The sequence below is a fragment of the Clarias gariepinus genome, chromosome 11, assembly GCF_024256425.1.
Source record: "Clarias gariepinus isolate MV-2021 ecotype Netherlands chromosome 11, CGAR_prim_01v2, whole genome shotgun sequence".
In the NCBI taxonomy this organism is placed as follows: domain Eukaryota; kingdom Metazoa; phylum Chordata; class Actinopteri; order Siluriformes; family Clariidae; genus Clarias; species Clarias gariepinus.
In genome coordinates, this window is record NC_071110.1 from 8,354,466 (window position 1) to 8,372,044 (window position 17,579).

Genomic DNA, 17,579 nt, shown 5'->3' on the forward strand with positions numbered 1-17,579 from the left:
TTTATTAAGGAAAAGAGGCTGTACAAACTTACTCTGCAATTTCAAGCTCAATGGTCAGGAGTAGCTCAGTGGTTAAGGCATTGGATTACAGTTCGGAAAGTCTCAGGTTTAAACCCCATGACCACCAGGTTGCCACTGTTGGGCCCTTGAGCAAATGCCTAAATGTAAATGTAAGCTATTTCAGAGGCTTTAGGCCTCCACCAACTCACAAAAGAAGAAAATTAAGAAGCGTAGTGAACTTTCCCGGGAGTGGCTTATAATAGAACCTAGAACAACATCTCAAGAACTGAGCCTCACTTGCCTCAAGTAAGGACATAGTTCATGATACAACAATAAAAAAGACACTGGACAGAAATGGCATCCATGGGAGATTTCCAAGACGCTAGCCACAACCAAAATGTAAACAAAAGCTCACCTCACATTTTCCACAAAACATCCTGGTTATCTTAAAGACTTTTGGGCAAATATGCTGTAAAATAATAAGACAAAAGTTGAACTCTTTGGACAGTGCACATTTTATATAAAAGTGTATAACAACTAACAGTGTTTTAGAAAAAGAACATATTGAATATCTCAATTATATCTTGGAAACATTTTGTTTAATTGTTCACATATAATTATAGTATATTTATGTATTGCCTTTTTTTGCTGATGGTCCCCAACGGGTTTAGTTAATCGTGTAATGTATTTGTATCCTTCCCCAGATTCCCAAAAGAGAAGTATCAAAAGTAAATAAATAAAATAGGTTGTAAAATTAAATAATACTAGCTGCAATGGGCTGCATTCACATCACTATCACTTCAACAGTGTGAAGAGATTCAACAGTAATTTTCAGCATATTTACATATAATGCATGTACAGTAGATAAGTGTACAAGGTTTAAGGTATTTATTATCGTAAATGTATATGATATTAAATATTCTTTGTGTGCATATACTGAGTCAGGCAAATATATATATATATATATATATATATATATATATATATATATATATCCACACAAGAACATCTGGCTGATTTTTTATATCTCATTATATATTTTCAGAGGCAGGAAAGGACTTAATCAACGTTAAAATCTACTTTATCATGAGTGGGTTGAACTTCAGTTTTCTCCAAAATGTATCATTTGTGCGTCCAGAATACTTTTTCATCAGTGGATTTTCTGGAATACCTTTTAGTCAATACTACTTTGTCTTTTTAATGTTTGTTTATATTATATCATTGTGTGGAAACTCAATTGTGCTTTACATGATAATAATTGACAAAAGTCTTCATATTCCTAAATACATGGGTATTTTTAATTAAGCTTTGTCAGAGTTTGGTGAAGCAAATGCACTGATTCCTTTCCTTGTAAAGCTTTTTCTATTTAATTCACAGTACATATCCTATGAGGCATGTTTGGCTAACATGTTTTTGACTTATTTCTTCGCAGGTGCGCAGTATTTAACTCTTGTTGTCATGGCATATGATCACTTTATTGCCATTTGCTCACCTCTGAGATATCATGCTATTGTAAATAATTCCTTTATGATAGCAATTTTAACAACAATATGGATATTTAATTTTATTTTTTCTGCCATTATGGTGGGTTTGATTACACCACTTTCATTCTGTAAATCCATTGAGATAAATAGCTTTTTTTGTGACCATGGGCCAGTTTATACACTAGCTTGTAATGACAACAGCATAAATGTTTTCATGGGAAATGTCTCTATTGCAGTATATCTTTATTTGCCACTGACTGCCATAATCTTATCTTATGTGGGCATTCTGTTGGCCTTAACTAAACTTACAACATGGGAGGGTCGTCTTAAAGCATTCAAAACATGTGTTACTCATCTGCTGGTAGTAGGAATATTCTTCATTCCTGTGTCAGTTACATACTCATTCTCTCTACATCCAACTGCTAGGATAATTAACATTTCACTGTCAATAACAATTCCACCCATGTTAAATCCCATAATTTATGTTTTGAGTACAAAGGAATTCAGAAACTTCTTTCTGAAAATTTTTAAAAAGAAAACTTATGTTTCTCATTTGCTGGTTTAAGTAAAGTGATCAGATTAGATATTTTCAAACTTTTTTTCCCACTCATTTATACACATTTTTATTCTTTCATGGGTCTTTAAGCATCCAGTGTTTCTAAATGTTTTAATTCCAGTCAAAAGAAAGCCACACCTGAATTAAGTGTTAGGTGTATATTAAATTGAACTGAAATAAAAACCTGAAAAAAACTTTTAAGATTAGATTGGATACCTCTGGTTGTCCTGGTGTTGGTTTGTTTTTTGGATAAATGAGTCACATAATAAATCAGAAATAAATTAGAGAATGTTATACATATTTTGTCTCAATAAATCAGGTCCTCTGATGAACTTTTAGAATTTTTATTTAATTATTCATATTCCATAATTCAGTTCTGTTTAATGCATGGGAAAAAACATTGATTCTCTTTTGGTAATGGATCTTCCACAAAAAGGTAAACATTCTGTTAAAAGAAATTAAGCACATTGAGCAATTGAACATATTATACAGTTGGACCTCGGATTGTTAGTAACTCGGTTTGTAAGCATTTCTGTCATGCACACTCGGAACGCGACCAGCACTAGGACCCGGAAGTTAAGCGGTCGCGAACCAGGAAGTATAAAAGAGGTAAACAAACCATAGCACCTCGCTCAGTCATTGAGTCGCCGATGCTACGTCGGATTTCTACAAACCGTGAGTACTCACCTTCTTGGTTTAAAATCCTGATCGAGTGTGTATTTATAGGACGCGGGTTAGATTGTGTCTCTCCCTTGCTCCCCATTCGTGAGAGTCCTTAGATCAAATAGCGTGATTATCCTGCTCACTCGTGTTCGTCCGCGTTTGGGTTTACCATTCACGCAACAAAGGGCTAACCGCTAAAGCTACGTCTTCTGGTCACTCCAGGTTAGTTCTTGACAGAATGACTGAGCCTTCCGCGGTGAACCCAGCGGACTACGCGCACCTCTGCGACGTGGTAGATCAGCACGCCAAGCTTATCAACACGCTAACCGGGGAGATCGCTAATCTGCGCCGGGACCTCCAAGACGTCGCGGCCTTGCGCCGCGAGGTCGCGGAGCTCCGGCAGGAGAACGCGGATCTCCGGGCGGCTGTAGATAGCGCGGCTAGCCGTTCTCCCGTCACGGCGGCCGCGGCGCCGCCCCCCCCCCCCTTCGGATGTATTTCTGGCACTTCCTGATAAATGGGATGGCACGGACGGAAAGTGCAATGTGTTTTTAACATCGCTTGATCTGGTGTTTGAGTTTAATTCCACCAGGTACTCCACCGATCGGCTACGCATCGCGCTTTTGGTCTCGTTGCTATCCGGGCAGGCAGCTGAGTGGGCCACGGCAGTTCTCCGGGCGGATTCAGACACCGCACACTCATATAATGAGTTCACCCGCCAACTCAGACTCACTTTTGAACACCCAGCGGGCGAGGTGGAGACCGACACCAAGCTCTACCATTTGCGGCAGGGAGGATCGTCCGTGAGCCGGTACGCTGCAGAGTTCCGGACCCTCGCCGTGCAGACCGACTGGGGAGATGCCGCGCTCCGGACATCCTTCTACGAGGGACTGGCTCCACGCATCAAAGACGAGCTCGCCGGGCGGGAGCTTCCTGCTACCCTGAAGGGGATGATCCAGCTCTCCCTCCGCATCGACCAACGCATCCTCTCTCGCCCGAAGCCAGCCCCTAGGACCCTGCCGCCTGCACCCACTTTCTCCTACACCCCGCCACGACCACCTATTGCTCTCACCACCTCCACTACCGGATCTGTCGGATCTCCACCTCCTGCCGTGGTTGACACCGGAGCCGGGGAACCCATGCAACTAGGACGCGCCTCCCTGACCGTGGCGGAACGCGAACGACGGTACAGAGAGGGGTTGTGCGCCTATTGCGGGTCAGCAGCACATCACCGGGCGGTCTGTCCAATTCGTCCGGGAAACGCTCAGCCCCGGTGAGTGCAAGGAGAAGCTCACCGGGCCCTCTCCACCTCTCCACCACGATCAACGCCACCATCTCACGTCTCACGGTCCAGGTAACTCTCCAATTTGGCCACAAACGAGTCCGAAGTACCGCGTTTATCGACTCCGGTGCCGCTGGTAACTTCATTGACTCAACTTATGCCAAAGAATTGGGGATGAAGATCGAGGCGTTATCCCAGCCGGTTCACATCACCTCAGTCGACGGTCGGCCCCTCTCATCCAGTCCCATCACTCACCAGACCCAACCAATCACATTCATAATCGACCAACATCAGGAACAGCTTCAATTTCACCTCACCTCCATCTCATCTCCTCCCATCATCCTCGGATACCCGTGGCTGCTGCAGCATGACCCCCTCATCTCCTGGAACCAGAACCGAATCCTCCAGTGGGGACCGACCTGCACTGAACTTTGCCTACGGGCCCCGGCTGGGACGTGTTCCACGGAGTCCGAGGCCCCCGATGTCGACATCAATGCCATTCCACCTGCCTATCGTGACCTGGCTGGAGTCTTTTGCAAAAGGAGAGCCACCTACCTTCCACCTCATCGTCCCTACGATCTGGCCATAGAGCTCCAGCCGGGTTCAGTTCCCCCCCGCGGCCACCTCTACTCCCTGTCAGCGATTGAGACGCAGGCGATGGAAGAATACATCACCAACGCTCTTCGCCAGGGAACCATCCGGCCCTCCTCGTCACCGGCAGCCGCCGGTTTTTTCTTTGTGAAAAAGAAAGGGGGGGAACTTCGCCCGTGTGTCGACTATCGGGGGTTAAATAAGATAACCATCAAGAACCGACACCCATTGCCGCTAACCAACTCAGCCCTGGACGCCCTCTCTGGTGCCACCGTGTTCACTAAGTTGGACCTCCGGAGCGCCTACAACTTGGTGCGCATCAGAGAGGGCGATGAGTGGAAGACGGCCTTCATCACCCCCACGGGACATTACGAAAGCCTGGTCATCCCATTTGGATTATGTAACGCACCCTCGGCCTTCCAGCAGTTCATCAACGATGTCCTGAGAGACATGTTGGGCCGATGGGTGTTCGTTTACCTGGACGACATTCTCATCTACTCCCGCACGATCACCGAACACACCCAACATGTCCGGGCTGTTCTAAAGAGATTGCTCGCCCACCAACTGTACTGTAAGTTGGAAAAATGTGCTTTTCACCAGCACTCCACCACGTTCCTGGGTTTTGTCATCTCGCCCCAGGGTGTGGCCATGGACCCGCAGAAGCTAGAGGCTGTGCGTCATTGGCCCCTACCCAGGACGCTCAAACAGCTTCAACGGTTTCTCGGGTTTGCGAACTTCTATCGTCGCTTCATCCGGGGCTACAGTACAGTTGCAGCACCACTGACCAACCTGACCAGGCCCGCGACTCACCCCTTCCAACTCACTCCGGCCGCCATCTCAGCATTCAGGGAACTCTGCCATCGCTTCACCACCGCACCTATCCTTCTTCACCCAGATGCCAACCAACCGTTCGTTGTAGAGGTGGACGCGTCAGATGTGGGCGCCGGCGCTGTTCTCTCTCAGCGAGGTCCAGACCAGAAGCTACACCCATGTGGCTTCTTCTCCAAGAAATTTAATCCCACTCAGCAGCGATACGGGGTAGGGGACCGCGAGCTGTTGGGCATAAAGTGGGCCTTGGAGGAATGGCGTCACTGGCTCCAGGGCGCCAGTGAGCCGTTCATCGTCTGGACAGATCACCAGAACCTCCTCACCATCCGCAACCTCAAGCAACTCAATCCCCGACAGGCACGGTGGGCACTATTCTTCGAACAGTTCGACTTCCATCTATCATACCGCCCGGGGTCGAAGAACACCAAGGCGGACGCCCTATCGCGACAACAGGAGGAAGACGCCCCCCGGGCGGACCCCGTGCCTGTCCTACCCACTTCACGCATCGTGGCACCGCTCCAGTGGGATCTCGAGACAAGGGTTCGCCAGGCTCAAGCTGCGGAGGCCGGGCCGGCAGGGGCACCGCCTGGACGACTCTTCGTGCCCCAACCACTAAGATCTGAGGTCCTCCAGTGGGGTCACTCATCGCCCGTGGCCGGACACCCGGGAAATCGAAGAACCTTACAGTTCGTGAAACGGGCGTTCTGGTGGCCCTCCATGAAGAAGGACATCGAGGAGTTCGTTCAGGCGTGCCCGGTGTGCGCCAGGGCTAAGGACACCAACCGACCAACCCCAGGAGAGCTCCAACCTCTGCCCGTTCCTCGACGACCCTGGACGCACATCGCTTTGGATTTCATCACAGGCCTGCCGGTTTCCGAAGAGAAAAACACCATCCTCACGATCGTCGACCGGTTCTCCAAGGCAGCTCACCTGGTGGCCCTCACCGGACTCCCATCAGCTAAGGTCACCGCAGAGCTGATATTGGAACACGTAGTCCGTCTGCATGGGTTCCCCAAAGACATCGTCTCGGACAGAGGGCCCCAGTTCACCGCCCGGTTCTGGAAGGCCTTCTGCCGTCTGATCAACTCCACCACTAGTCTGTCCTCCGGATACCACCCCCAGACTAATGGTCAGACGGAACGGACCAACCAACAGCTGGAGCGCTACCTGAGATGCTTCGTGTCCGATCACCAGCGCTCCTGGGCCCGCTACCTCACATGGGCTGAGCTGTCTCACAACCTTCACGTCTCCTCGGCCACCAACTTGAGCCCATTTGAGGTATGCTATGGTTTCCAACCTCCGATGTTCACCCATCAGGAACCGGAGGTTGACGTACCCTCGGCCCAACAGTTGGTCCGTAGGTGTCGACGGCTATGGAGACAAGCCAACCGTGCCATCCAACAGACCAACGCCAGCTACATCACCCAACATCGCCGTCGACACCCTCCGGGACGGTTGTTCAAAGTAGGTGACAAGGTCTGGCTCTCAACCAAAAACCTCCATCTCCACACAGAATCCCGGAAACTTTCACCAAGGTTCATCGGCCCATACCGCATCCATCTACAGATCAATCCTGTCACCTACCGGCTCCAGCTGCCTGCGGCGCTCCGGATCCATCCAGTATTCCATATTTCACAACTGAAACCCTTCACCACTTCACCCATGGTTCCACCCACCCGCCCTGCTCCTCCTCCCCGGATCATTGACGGCGGTCCCGCCTACACCGTGCGACGGATCCTTGATTCGCGGCCTCGGGGCAGAGGCACCCAATACTTGGTCGATTGGGAAGGCTACGGTCCCGAGGAGCGGTCTTGGGTTCCAGCTCGCTTCATCCTCGACCCCGAGCTCATCCGGGACTACCGTCACAGGGTATCCTCCACCGCAGGACCGTCCGGAGCCGGTCCTGGACAGGGGGGTACTGTCATGCACACTCGGAACGCGACCAGCACTAGGACCCGGAAGTTAAGCGGTCGCGAACCAGGAAGTATAAAAGAGGTAAACAAACCATAGCACCTCGCTCAGTCATTGAGTCGCCGATGCTACGTCGGATTTCTACAAACCGTGAGTACTCACCTTCTTGGTTTAAAATCCTGATCGAGTGTGTATTTATAGGACGCGGGTTAGATTGTGTCTCTCCCTTGCTCCCCATTCGTGAGAGTCCTTAGATCAAATAGCGTGATTATCCTGCTCACTCGTGTTCGTCCGCGTTTGGGTTTACCATTCACGCAACAAAGGGCTAACCGCTAAAGCTACGTCTTCTGGTCACTCCAGGTTAGTTCTTGACAATTTCGCAAGATGAGCAAAATTTAAAAATAAATTTTGCCTTGAAAAACATGCGAGTCTTGATGTAAATATCATCGAGTATCATGTGGCATGAATGCGCTTCTTGTTTTGACCCCGAGTCAGGTGATCACAACTGAGGCAATGTTTTTTCTCTCTCGTGCACTGTGGAATTGTGGGTAATCGTCTCCCATGCTTGGTCTCAGTAATCACTTGTATAGTCAACACCCGTGCACGCGTGTACTGTTTATTATAACACTGTGACCACTTGTGTGCACATAAAGCATCTTAAATTTTGTGTTTCTATGTGTGTGGTGTGTGTGTGTGCTACTCGCGCCAAGGTGTACTGTGTGTGTCTTACACAGCAGCTTACCCCTTCCTTCTCCTCTCCTTTTAAATTCAAATTTTATTCAAATTCAAATTTTATCACATACACAGTCATACACAGTATGATATGCAGTGAAATGCTTAGACAACTGCCCGTGACCTTAAAATAAAAGATAAGAAAATAAATATGAAAAGGAAAACAGAAGGTAAATTTAACTAAGAAAGAATTAAATAAAATATAGAATTAAAATTAAATAACATAACTGTACAGTACAAAATATATTTAAAAAAATATTAGAAAATAAGAACAACTGTGCAATTCAGAGATGAAAAATTTAGGATTGTATGTGTGGGAATGAGGTTTAAAATAAATTGAGTATAAATAGAAATGTCAAGAATGTAAAGTGTTTAAAGTGACTGTGCATCCAGGTAACAGAACGTCCGGGGGGGTTAGTGACATATTTAAAGTGACGTGATAATTTAACTTATGTCCAGGAATGGGTAGTTGTGCAGTGGCCACTAGTGTAAATGAATGTCCAGAATGTCCACAGTGAGTGCAAAGCAATGTGTGTGGATGTGCAAAATGGATCAGTACTGTGTGGTGTACTGATTAAGAGACCGTATTGCCTGTGGAAAGAAGCTCCTCCTCAGTCTCTCTGTGTTGGTCTTCAGGTAGCGGAATCGCTTTCCTGACCTCAACAGAGAGAAAAGTCCATTGCTGGGGTGGTTAAGGTCCTTTACAATCTTCCTGGCTTTGGTCCAGCACCACTTGCTGTAGATTGAGTGCAGGTCAGGTAGCTCAGTGCGGATGATGCGCTCAGCTGATCGAACCACCCTCTGTAGAGCTCGTCTGTCCTGCATGGTGCTGTTCCTGAACCAGGTTGAGATGTTTCCTGTCAGGATGCTCTCTATGGTGCAGGAGTAAAAGTTACAAAGGTTGGAGGGCAGTCTGAAGTTTCTCGAACGTCTGAGGTGGTAGAGACGCTGTCGGGCATTTTTCACCACGGTGTTGATGTGACAGGACCATGACAGGTCCTGTGTAATGTGAACACCGAGGTATTTGAATCTCTCCACTCTCTCCACTGGGCTCTTGTTGATGATGGGGGTCTGGTAGTTTCTCTCCCGCTTAGTGCTGAAGTCCACTATCAACTCCTTTGTCTTACTGACGTTTAGGAGGAGGTTGTTCCTCTGGCACCAGTTCTCCAGATTCCCAATCTCCTTCAGGTAGGGCGACTCATTGTTGTCAGAGATCAGGCCCACCACGACTGTGTCATCAGCAAATTTAATGATGGTGGTGGAGCTGGAAGTGGCCACACAATCATATGTGTACAAAGAGTACAGCAGGGGGCTCAGAACACAACCCTGGGGGGCTCCAGTGCTAAGAGAGAGGGAGGCTGAGACATGTTCACCCATCCTTACTGCCTGTGGTCTGCCAGTTAGAAAATTAGAAATCCACTGGCACAGAGATGAGTTGAGTCCCAGGTGCTCCAGCTTGGTGGTGAGTGTGGAGGGAATTATGGTGTTGAATGCTGAGCTGTAGTCGATGAAGAGCATTTTAACATAATTCCCTCTTCTAGTGTCCAAATGAGTAAGTGATGTGTGGAGGAGATGAGAGATGGCATCATCTGTTGAATGGTTTTGAAGGTAAGCGAACTGTAGTGGGTCCAGTGTGTCTAGTAGAGATGAGCTGATGAAGTCCTTGACCAGGCGTTCAAAGCACTTCATCACTACTGAGGTGAGGGCTACAGGGCGATAGTGATTGAGGGAACAAGGATGAGTTTTTTTTCGGAACAGGAACAATGACGGACTCTTTAAAGCATGTGGGGATCACCGACTGAGATAAAGAGAGGTTGAATATCTCTGTGAACACAGGTGCTAGCTGGTCTGCGGAGGCTCTGAAACTACGCCCTGAGATGCCATCTGGTCCTGCTGCTTTCCTGGTGTTCACTCTCTTGAAGGTTCTCCTCAAGTCGTGCTCGGTGATGATGAACACATTTCCGGTACTGGCAGTGTCTTCCTGTTTGCAGCTGTTAGCGCAGCTAGCATTAGCATCACTAGCGTCTTTAGACACGCTTTCTTAAACACACTGCTGTCTCTGAACATGTCCCAATCTGCGTCATCAAGTGCGTCCTGTAAAGAGGCCACCGATTGGTCTGTCCAGCGCGCAACCTCCCTCTGAACCGGAACTTCCTGTTTCAGCCTTTGTTTGTATTTTGGCATGAGGAAGATGGTGGCATGGTCGGATTTACCAAACGGTGGATGAGATTGTGCCTTGTAGCCTCATACCTAATGTACTCAATGGTGATAAATTGGTCGGTTTAAAGTCACTGAAAGATAACTTTTAGATAAAAAGACGAAAACAAAGTAAAATAGGTCAGAGCAGTCGTGAAGGCAGCCAACCTTACCGGCGCCATCAGGACACCTGACATCTGGTCTCAAGGACTATAGTTACAATTCTTTTCAAAAGTAAAGTGAAGGTTAATTTGTTTTATTTTTACATTCTATTTTGTATTAATTATTTTTATAATAAATATTCCGGAATTAATTATGCTCGCAATCCAAGGTTCTGCTGTATATTACTTTTTATTTTATATACTAATATTTGTTGAAATATATGATTATATTATATATGATATATGAAAATTTTTGTTAACAATTTTTTTTACATTTTATGTTAAATTTGTCACAAACGTCGTAAGACTTTTGGTACATTTTGTGGTAAACATACATTGTTTGGCATTTAAAAAAACATGAAAGTCTGCAGGGCAATTGTTCCATGGAACTCTAATACTACCAACTGTTTAATTGTGACACCCATTACACATAACCCATATATTTAAGCTACAAATGTCATTTTCAATGTACTTACAATTACTAAGCAATCTCTCACGGACAGATAATCATAGGGATTGTAAGTGCAGTTTGTAATTAATTAAACTGTGCCACTGCATTTTTACGACAACCTTTGTCATCAGACATCATAAATCTCAGTGTAACCTTTGTGAAATCATACCATAATCACCTATTACGAGCTTGTTTGGATTTTTTAAAAACACTTGACAGAAGCTATTTGGCAGGTTACAACATAGTGAATAACTATATTCAATAATAACAGTTCTGTTAATCAGTAGAGATAAATTTAAAAAATGCTTAGTTTTAAAACATTTGTTGGGTAAATTGTGCGTCATGTTTGCAGTTGTGTTTCCTAAACTTGATCTGTGCCCCCTGTGTCTGTGAATCTTTTCAGCCACAGGGCTCGTTCAGCAGGTTCAATGTTTACATTGAAGAAAAAGAGAGTAAAGGAAAATATTTGCTCCTTTCTTACTTAAATAATTAGTGCTTAAGTTGGCCCAGCCTGGAATTTTCTGGTTTTTCAGTTTTAGTAATCCTTATAGTGGGTAACCCAAAAAAGAGAAAAATTCCATGTAATAAGAGTAAAGTTTTAATATGTTACATTGATCGCTCCAAGTTAGAAAGAACAGCAGCAGACTTGGCCCATCCCTCTCATGGAAAGGAAGAAAGAGGTACATGGAATCATGTGATGAATCACTGTGTGAAATCAGTGATGTTGTAAATGATAATGTGACACCATAAGAAACTCACTTTTCCAGCTTGGGAAGTTGGCATTGCATTTCATTGGCTCTGTACGTGTATGTGACAATAAAGCTGAATCTAATCTAATCAAATCTAATCTAATATATGAATAATATTACTATTTACAGCATTTAGATCAACATTCATTCAGGTTACACTTAAATGACCTAGCTAACATTTAAAGGTCTAAACATTACCTGGTTCATATTTGTGACTTTCTTTTTTATTAAGTGTCTCAGTAGAAACTTTTTTTTGTATTATTATTTCAATGTGTCTATCCCCAGCTCAACTGCACTGGCTAAAAAAAATAAATAAATACAAATTTGCATGTGAAATGCAATGCACATAGTTTTAAATGTTTTTAGCACCTAATTAAGTACTTTGCTTTTTGTGCTTCTTCAGTCCATCTCAAATTCAAATTGTATTCGCTATACACACGGTTATACACATATATACTGTGTGATATACAGTGAAATGACCTTAAAAACATTTAAAAGAAAATAAAAAAGAGTATTTTAAATAAGAATATTAAATAAGAATATAATTATAATAAAGTATGAAAGAAAAAAATATATTTTTTAATGTAAAGTATGAAATAAGAATATAATAAAAAGGTACATCTATGACTGCGTCAGCAAACTTGGTGGTATCCATTTATAGGTACAGCAGGGGGCTCACAACACAATTCTTGGCGGCTCCAGTGCTAAGGGTGAGGGAGGTTTAGATCAACTGACACAGGTGCTCCAGCGCTTGAATATTTCTGTGAACACAGGTGCTAGCTCCTGCTGCTTTCCTGGTGTTCACTCTCCTGAACTTCCCTTTCAAAAGCTACATTCGATGCTGCGTGAAACCGCTATGGGAACATCTCTTTGTGTTACTGGTTGTGAAGCATGTGTTTGTCAAACACGCCAACTTTTTTGGCTATATATAACCTCAGTCAGGTGACGTCATCTGATGAAGTGCACCTGCAGGTTATAAATAGGAATAAGCAAGAAAGAAGATTTGCTGTGGTTGAGGCCCCTGTGGGCCCCGGATCATCAGGGCAGGGTGCCGTAAGTTAATTACCCATGATCGATCCTGGTCCGTTAGGTCCCTCTTATGGTGATGGGGCAGTAAGACACACAAGGCGAACTACTGCCAGCCATCATTCCAATCGCAACCATCTTCCTAGGGCCGTGGGGAGGGTGGTAAGTGTTGAGGCTGTTGATGCTTTGTTTAATTCCCTGTCTACACAGTTTAGGCCTGGGGCTTAGGTTAATCGGGGTAATTGTTGGAGCGACGATCCAAGAGCTGTGGGTAGATTGTAGGCAATGGGGTCTTCTCATTGGCTCACAGGTAGGTGATTTGTCACCCATGATAGCCTATCAGAATGGTTCCCGATAGTACTTAAGGCTGAATTTTATCTTTCCTTACGGTGTGCGCATGGACAGAAGGTGTGTGGTTGTTGTTTTTAGCTATGTGGCTAATGGAGAGGTGGGCATGCACATTAAAACCCTTCCACAACGCTCCAGGCCATCTCACGAGACCTTCTTCCCTTCACCACAACCATCATCAACCATTCCATATCATTTGGTCATGTTCCTGCTGCTTTTAAGAAGGCAAGGGTTATTCCTATACTCAAGAAACCCTGCCTGGACCCATCAGAAGTTAACAACTATCGCGTGGTATCACTTCTCTCTTTCACTTCCAAAATTTTTGAAAGAACTGTTTATAACCAAATGTCTCTTTATCTTTCACAGAACAACCTTAATGATCCCAAACAATCTGGATTAAAAGTTGCACATTCTACAGAGACTGCCCTGCTGTCAGTCACTGAGAAGCTCCATGCTGCTAAATCTGCTAAACTGTCATCTGTCCTCATCCTCCTGGACCCGTCAGCTGCATTTGACATGGTGAACTACAAGATTCTATTATCTATTCTTTTAAGCCTTAGAATTTGTGGAACAGCATGGCAATGGTTTGCTTCTTACCTAGAAGATAGGTCATATGAGGTAACATGGAGGGGATCTACATCTGCCCCATGTAGACTCTCTACTGGTATCCCGCAGGGCTCAGTACTTGGTCCTCTTCTGTCTCCCTCTATACCTGGTCTCTTAGTAAGGTCATATCATTGCATGGATTTTCATACTATTGTTATGAGGATGACATCCAACTTACTCTCTCCTTTCATTCCTCTGACACTCAGGTTTCCACCCGGATCTCAGCATGTCTGGCAGACATCTCATCTTGGATGGCTGCTCATCAGCTGAAGCTCAATCTCAGTAAAACCGAACTGTTGTTTATTCCTTGTGACTCATCCCCATGTCAAGACCTTGTGATATCTCTTGACAACAACCAAATCTCTCCTTCAGCCACCGCCCGCAATCTTGGGGTAACCGTAGACAATCATCTGTCATTTTCCCCACACATTGCTAACCTTACTCGCTCTTGTAGATTTTTTTCTGAAGAATTCGTCCATTTCTTTCTTCACAGGCTACTTAGGTGCTTGTTCAGTCCTTTGTTATTTCAAAACTGGACTACTGCAACTTACTTCTGGCAGGCCTGCCTCTGTCCACGATTCGTCCTCTGCAACTGATCCAGAATGCAGCAGCACGTCTCGTTTTTAACCTTCCCAAGTTCTCCCACACCACACCACACCACTTCTCCGATCCCTGCACTGGCTTCCTGTAGCTGCCCGCATCAAATTCAAAACGCTGATGCTTGCTTACAAAGCTAAAAATGACCCAGCATCCACTTACCTCTCTGCTCTAATCACACCACGCACTGCACCACGTTCCCTCCGATCCTCCATCAATAGGGTTAGGCTAATCCCGACAAATCCCGACTCAAGACGCATCTGTTTCTCCAGTACTTGGACTAATCCCCCCGCCCACACACAAACACACACACACACAAAAAGAAAAAAAAAACTCTTCCCAGTTGTTTTGGACTAATGGCACTTAGTTATTAACCTAGTTAACCAAGTGTAAGTATTTTTTTAATGATGAAAACTTTAAAGCCCTTTTTGTAAGTCGCTCTGGATAAGAACGTCTGCCAAATGCGTAAATGTAAATACAAAATTTTTTTGTTATGTTCTTTGCTAACTGTATAAGCAATTCGGAGTTGCCTTGCTGCTATTCGAAGGTCTGTTTGGGCTTTTGGTTATCTGCATCTGTAATTGTATTGTGGAGAGTGTTGTAATGTAGCTTCTGGAGAACTCTGAAATTAATATGACTGATTCAGGGAACAGTTGGCTTGAAATCTTAATTTAGTATTTTGTTACTTTTTGGTTTAATTATTTTTGTTCCTTTCTTATTTTCAGTTTTTGTGTTTAATGTAAAGAGAACTCGGTTCTCTTTATCTGTTTCTTTATATTGTGTTTATTTTGGTTAAATTGGATGTGTTTTTGTTTATTGTATGATTAAAATGTTATTTTGTGGTGGTCCACCTCAGGCACCGTTGGGCCGGGAGGCTAGCTAGCTACCTAGCTCTGAGTATGGGTTTTAGTGCAACGGTGTGGAGTGCAGTGCTGATTGTATTCCCGTTTTACTTTGTGTGAGTGTGTGTGGATGCGTGTGATGTGGACCTTAGGGTTTGTACCTCGTTTAGCCTGCCTCTGCCACTGGGAAGCCTGTGCCTAAAATTCTTGTTTGTTTTCTTTTTGTAGGTATTGTTTTATTCTATTTTTTATTTTATGTTATAGTTTATGTGTGAGTAGACAGTGGGCCCTGTTTCGACCCCTAGTGTGCATGAGGGGGATTTTGATACGTAGCATTGGATGCTATTGAGTGTTTTATTTCATTTTATTGTGAACTAAAATAAAGTTTTGTAAATTTTTACACCCGTCTCTCTGTTTCACTTAGCCTAACGGACCTGTGTTCCTTATTTGGGTGGCGTAATCGGTTTCAAAATACTTTATAATCATTCCCATCCCTCAGCGTTGCCACAAGTATATACTATCTAAAATATATATACTAAAATTGGTGCTAAACTTTACTAAAAAAAAAACTTTTATAGTACTTTTTATATTGTATTATATTTGCTTTATTTGTTTATCAGTGCTTTACATTTACTATTCCTGTAGTGTATGAAACTGTAAAACCTGTAAATAGTCTTCTTTAGCTAGTTAGTTTTTGTTAATTTATGTTCCTTTGCTAGTTAGTTTTTTGTAGTTTTTGTTCATTCATGTTGTAATGTATGTTAGGCCAGTCTGTCCTGTCTTGTCTCCGCTAGCCAGCTAACTAGACCTCTTAGTTAGCTAGTTTAGTTTTTCTGGTAATTTATGTTGTAAATTTATGTTGCATGTAGCACCTTTGGTCCTGGAGGAACAGTGTTTAGTTTCACTGTGTACTAACTGTATATGGTTGAAGTGAAAATAAAGTCTACTTGAACTACTTGAACTTGAAAAAACCTTGCACGTCTGTGGGTAAAGATTACTAGTGAAAACTTTCAACTGCCAAAAGCACTATGCTTGACAAGATTTTGTTTGTTAAAACAATGCTGTTGTTGATGTTTGTTATTTTTAATCTGCTAACAATCTCATTTTCAAATTACAATTTGGCCAGTCCCCTTATATCTTGAACACAAAGGATAGGCTTTATTATTATACTATTTATTATTAAAATGTCATAAATATTGACATGTATATAAACTTTAATAATTATACCCAGAATAACATTAGTTGTATTTTATATGATATTTAAATAGACATTGTAAACTAGAGTTTATTTTAAGCCTTAAGCAGTAACCTACAGTACACATGCATCAAGGTGATATAATAATAAAAAAAATTTATTCTTATTTTTGTGGTGATCTTTTCAGTTGTTCTTAAGTCTTTCAGTGTATTTAAAGATGAATCCTTCTGACAGCTTTTATTTAAAAAACTATGCAACCTTTAATACATGTAAATGTTCTTATTAATTAAAATATAGATAATAAAGTGAAAGTGATATACTAATATTTGTTGTCTGACCTGGCACATTTATTCTCCTAAATATATAATCCTACAGCAAAGTCTGGACAGGGACATATGTCCTTTAAATGACCAAAGTTTATGGACAATTTACTGTCCAACACATATATAGGCCATTCCCTAACAAAAGTTGGAACAGCGCAATTGTATAGGTCTCCTGTAGCATATAAGTTTCTTTCACTAGAATTAACAGGACCAGAAATGTACAAACATGACACTGCTTAAAAGTTTGCTAAGGTCAACATTGAAGACCTTAAGGGGTCTGCAAAAAGCCATGACCTCAATCCCACACTGGGATAGACTGAAATATGAGTCACATCACAGGCATTCTTTGCTTGTTGCTGACTGGCAACAACTGTATTCCATGATCATGTGAAAATTCTTCACAGGGGATATTATAACAGCAAAGGGAAGTAAATTTGTAAAAAAAAAAAAAAAAAAAAAGATGTTCAAAAAGCACAGTTACATTGGTACTTAAAATATGCTGATGCTCCTCATGGCTTAGTAGGTCCAAACTGGGTTCTGAACCATAGCAAGACTCCTAAAAGTATGACTGAAACATGTACATCTGTACAGGAGTGTGTGAAATAATGTTACATTTGGTCTATTGCTGCCATCTTGTGGTAAATATTTTTCACTGTGACATGCATCTCCATTACTACTGAAGAGACTGTAATACTGTTGTAAAGTATAATAAAGGCATTAGATAATAAAGGAATCAGAAGACTCAGAGTTAGGGTTCAGCTAAAGATAGTTTATTTTGAATGCATCAATCTTTCAGTCTGGGCAATGAAATCCAAACATAAATGGCAAGACACCCATTATATACTAAGATGTACACATCAACCCACGGCTAAGAAAAGTTAAACAATAAGAGAAAACACAATCATTGTGAAAAACATCATGTGAGTAGTAAGTAAACAAGGGCACTTACTAAGTTATAAAAGAGCATAGTGACATATACTGTATGTCAACATCTATGTCTGTGTGGAATTTGCATGTTTGACATCCTTGGTACATTTC

At 43.3% G+C, this 17,579-nt stretch overlaps 1 pseudogene; it reads left to right on the forward strand.

Annotated features, from left to right (window-relative positions):
• Positions 1-1,053: 1,053 nt before the first annotated feature.
• LOC128533281 (olfactory receptor 2A12-like) lies at positions 1,054-2,049 on the forward strand (annotated as a pseudogene).
• The last annotated feature ends 15,530 nt before the right edge of the window (positions 2,050-17,579 follow it).